Here is a 5,702-nt window from a genome sequence, read left to right as displayed (position 1 = left end):
TTCTATGTTGTTTTCCCTGAGTAATTTATGCAGTGAATGCACAGTTGTGACTTATCCAGCTATTTTTTTCATAATTGACAAAGACGTAACATTGATCAGTGCCCAGTGTAACACAAACACAAGAACATGACATATACCATATATCATATACTCATGTATTTTCACAATATCATAGTGTCTGGATTTTATTGCCCTTACAGCTGTAGTCATGGGGAACAAACAAAGGATATTTGGCTTTGTAGACACCTCGACTTAACTATTATTTGTTGTCCAGGTTTTTAAATGTCACAGATGCTGGAAGTATCATGAGTCATCCATAGCAAAAAAAAAAAAAATAGAATTAAAAAAGGCTCTGCACTGAAAACTGTTGATTCTGCCACAAATTATTAAAGTTTTACAGATTATCTGGACCTCATTTAAGGAATGACCTTACTGTGCACCACAATCAAAGAGCACAGAAAGGTAAAGCATAATAGCTTTTGACAAAGTAACAGGTGTGTCCTTTATGGCTGCAGAAGGTCAAGTGTAACTTGCATTTTGTACCTTTTTTATCAACTGCTTGATAATTACAAAAGTTGACAGCTTTTGTGTTAATACATCCCCTCTATCTATATAGAATTGCTAAAAACTGCTTTCTGAAATTAATCAGCAGTTAATTTCATGTTAACTATACCTTGGTCTTTGGTGCTTAATTCAGCTGACAAATGTCATACTCTACCAATCAAGGAAGATTCCCATCTGTTAGGTTCATGTAGGTAGCATGGTTCTGTTCCCACATGGTTGGCCAGTGAAAACATAAAGACATAAGACAGAGCTATACACATATGTTTGTTAGACAAAAGATAAAGCTATGCATGTAAAATCAGATTCAATGAACAGGGAAGCTGAGATGTTTATGGCTGATGCAGACAGCTTTTTACATCACATTTTATGGCTGATGACGGAAAAGCAAATTAAGTTGGCGAAGGAAAAAAATAAGTTATAACCACATGTCCATTTTCAGTCAAGCAGATCACAAAGCCTTCTGAGTTCAGAGGAAGAGGATTATTACAGCATGTTCACTAACAACATCATGATCCAATAATTTGCTGAAATATTGAAAGCTCCTTTTAAACTATCACTGTTCTTTCACATCCATTTTCTCACATAGGATTCCATCATAATGAAGTTACAATCAGGTTACAATCAGGCTTCAGGTAGGCATCAGGCTGTGGCACAAAGACTCTGGTACTACAGCAGGAAGAATATTTCATTCCCTGAAAGTTGCTCAGGAAACTACCCCCATGTTCTGCTTGATTATTTAATCATCTGTTTTCTAAGTCAGAATTGATCTGGTCTGATTGTAGGGAGACTTTTTGTTCACCATCTTGACTGACTATGTCTGCTGCTACTAATGTGGGTCTATGTCACCCAGCAGGGCACGTAACACCGTACATGCCTTTTTGTACTAGAATACTGTACTTCACTCTCAGAAAGGTTATTGCTTTGCTGCCTTTTTCTTTTGAAAGCCTCAGATATTGTTCCTTACTTGAATCAGATGACCCTTAGCTACTAAACGTAAGTCACATTACATTCTGATGTTATGTACTGTATAATAAAGTACAGTGTAATAAAGCTTGTTAACATGAAAACGGATTGTGTTTATGCAAAAAAAGAAACATGAGTAAACATTAGTATTTCATTGTATCTATACTGTCCATTACTGCCACTTTTACAATACTCTGCATTTATGTATGATCAATCCATCTCTATTGGAGTGCTGCAGATTCTGCCTATTGGAAACTAAGGGCAAAACCAGGGCATCTGGCTAGTTTAGCTTATACTGTAATTTAATACATTGGCAGGCTGGCAGTTGGCTGACTACTTTAGCTAGATGTTTCCAACAGCAAAGCTACATTGGATTTATCTTTAATTAGCTCAAAAAGTTTGTCCCTTTTCCCATGGATGGAAATCAGATTAGTATCATGTTGGTATGTGTTGTGCTGGTATATACTGTGATCCTATGCAGAGGATAGGAAACAGTTCTGATTGTCCAGGGGTCTGCTAAGAAGAATCCCTTAAAACAGGTTAACATTTTTATATTGCACTGCATAAAAATTATTGTAAATTGATTAAAACTTGTATTGAGCAACTGATGGTGTGATTTTCTTGCATTGTGAGATACTGATTTTTTTCTGTTACTTAATTATCTTATCGATGTCAATATTTCTCTATTTATAAGCAGCCTCGCATTACAGACGTACGTTTTGTTTTTTGTTTTTTTAACTTAACATCTCAGTTCGGAAGTACTTTCAGCTCATGGTGTAGAGTTGCATGAATAATAATACATCTGATAGAAATATTATATCTCAACGGGTTGCCGCTGTAGTCTTTTAATAATCCAATTTTCCGTGGGAGGGAAGAAAAATGTTTCAGTACCCATATTATAGTACATTAGAGATATATTTGTTTGTATCTATGTTGCCTTACACGTGTGTGTGTGTGTGTGTGTGTGTGTGTGTGTGTGTGTAAATGAATGTATATTGTATATATGTTTGTATAGTGCCGCCATGTCATTCGTCGCGCGCTCCGCTGCAGAATATCCCTGTTCTTAAAGCACGAGACACCTGCTTAGGCAGTCTAAGCGTCAGGTTTCCCTAGCAACGGGTCTCTGTTTGAGGGGCAGTGTACAACGTTTGTAGCCCACTGCCTGTACATAGTATAATCCACAAGGAAAGAATAATAACTGAAAACATCAGAGACTAGAACTTATCCAGCTTCATCAACGTTTATACGAAAGAAAACAGACGCATGCATACTTTTTAAGAAAGCGGTCCCGAGTTGGTGAATTGCTCATTTAGCATTAAGAGATGCGCGTGCAGAGCAGATGGCTTCCAGATTAGACAGATAAAACCTCGGCCTCGTGGTTGGGTTCAGTCGGGAGAGAGACATACAGACGCGGTAAGAAAGTAGCAAGCTTTTATGTTCTGTCGTTTATCTAGCTAGTTGTGCTTATTCGTAGGAGTATTTGTGTGTCTGTTTAGTAATATGAACAAACGCGCAAAAAAGTTCCATGACATTTGATGGGCTGCCTACGCTGGAAATGACGAGAGCAGGGGGAGATCCGCCGTGCACCTGGTCCTACTCCATCCCTGCATTATTCTTAATGCGACATCTCTCTGAAGTCCTAATACTTAATTATTTCTGAGTGGAAATGAAGAAACTTTAAATGAACGTGAATGTTGTTATGTAACGTTTGAATGTTGTTATTATATTTCTAGAGTGGAAGGTTCTTTCGGTCAAAAACAAGCATTTAATTAACTGAAGACACTGAAACGATTACCGAGACGATAGGCCGTCTAACATGACCACAACCCTCCTTAAATTAACGCTGGTTTACAAAATATTGCAGTTCATAAAGTTTATTGTCAAGCAATGTTTATATATTTAGCTGCACTTGTTTGCCCCATTTTAGGAAGATTAATAGTTTGAGCACGACATACAAATTATGCCTATAAATGGGAGACATCTCCGTGAAATACTATTAAGAGGTAGTAAACATAAAGCAATAACTCAAATGTTATCATTATCTTAAAACACTTACAAGTTTTAGTTTGTAGCTTTTGGTTGTTTTCCTGTTTACATGCCATACTGACATTCAATTTATTCCTCTCTGTTGTAGCTCTGTGTGTTATTTTTGTGTCCTGCCATTTAAGTTAAAGTTCCATCAAGTTTCTATAGAAAACATTAAATATGAAACATGCGTCACCATATTTTACTGCAAAGTGATATATATGGCATTCATCTGCATACCAAGACCACACTGTGTCATGAGGTATTAGAACCTCATTATAACCTCAGTTCATCCTTTTACATACAGTAAGACACTCATTCTGAAGATTCTTGTTTGTGTTCAAAGCAGTGTTTCTTGAATTTAATTGCTTATCCCTTATCATACAACGTGTATTGCAGATTGAGACCAATACACTGTCCTTTTTCATGTCTGATGAATGTGCATTGTCAGTTCTGTTGGCTGCTGATATAGATAATGTTTGACAAGTCTGCCGATGGCCCAACACCTTTATGCGTGACTGATTCCTAAGTGATGACGGGAAGACTCTGGGGCGTGGGTTTGACCCCTTCTATGGCATATGTTGTGGTACCGCCAATATTACAAATTTGAAAGAAAAAAAAAACTGAACTGGTGCAGGATTTGGAACACAGTCTGCTTCATTCTGTCTGCCTCTCTCTCCTACTTAATGTAGTACTAGTATTGCTCATTGCAGTTTCACCATTCATTTTGATGCATAATAAATGACCTCATGGACAAAAGCAAACAATAAATTTTGTCTTTGGGGAGGTTTAAGAAACAATTAGCAAGATTTACACGCATTCAAGTAATTGGATTGATCTGGAAATCAATAATGAAATTATATTAATGGTTATTAACAGCTTCTTTATCGTGTTCTTCCGTGCTCCTTATTAACCTCAGACACTTTTCTCCCTCTGTCTCCCTTTTGAATGTGGAATCCACATTTAATGCACTTTCAAATCAAGGTGACTTTTGCTGCAAACCTCCTCCAATTGACGTATGACAAATTTCATGATGATAGTGTTGACTGACAGCTTTGGTCTTCATTTAGAATTCAGTTTGCAGATGTGGTTCAGCTGAAGGGATTGAGTCCAACTCTCTGCTCATTTCATTTGCAGTCCTTATAAAATTGATTATAAATGAAATTATTCCAGACAGAGCATCTGTTATGGAAATGTTTACTGCTCTCTGTCTAACATCTCATATGTTAATGTGTGCTTATAATAGGACAAAATGTAATGAACTTTTAGCTCTTAACTTGTGCACATGAGAGAATGAGACAAAGTGCACATGGATGAAAAATACTGAGTTACAGTATCTGGCAAGTAATGGGGTTAAATTCACCTCATAAGTCCTGTAACCATCTCCAGAAATTTATTATTGCTCCCATTCTCTGTAAAACAATATTTAAGTTCAAAACTTTGAGGAGATTTAGGATGGGGCGCATTATTATAATCACCATAATTTTACTGGCTTGTGGGCTGATTAAGAATGCATGGAGTGAACATGCTAAATTTAAGCAAACAGTCAGGAAAGTCACAAGGGGGTGGAGAAAAATCCAAGATCAATAAAAAATTATCACGGAAATGAGTGCAAAGCTTAATGTTGAAGCCGAAAACAAATTCAATATGCTTGAGCTCATATGCAAATATGTATATTTAAATATTGTGTTCAGAAGCACTGCCCCTGGTGGTTCCTATTCACATACATTTGGCTGCAAAATGCAGAATTTTGGTATTATATAGCCCTGTGAAATCCTTAGGTATGGATATATTCTGTGTGGTTGTTTATAATCACGTTAATGAAAATACATAAGTTTGTTGCACACGGCTGTCTGAGACCACAGATTCAGTAAAATGGAGTTCAGACTAGGGGTGGGCGATATAGACTTAAAACTATATCACGATATTTCATGGTATTTTTTGTGGTAACAATATAAATGATGATATGAAAATAGTACCATTCAACGCTATCTTTTTGGCCACAAGTCACATCAGCATACAGTCTTAAGAGCCGTGCAAACACAAACATTGATCCAAAAAAGTAAAACTTAATCCTGACCGGCATCAAATGCTAAACTATACCAATCAAGTAGGCTAAAAAACAGAATGTGAATTTTATTCACAAATTA

Source organism: Megalops cyprinoides, chromosome 15 (assembly GCF_013368585.1).
Source record: "Megalops cyprinoides isolate fMegCyp1 chromosome 15, fMegCyp1.pri, whole genome shotgun sequence".
NCBI lineage: Eukaryota > Metazoa > Chordata > Actinopteri > Elopiformes > Megalopidae > Megalops > Megalops cyprinoides.
Note: the sequence above shows the minus strand (reverse complement) of the source record.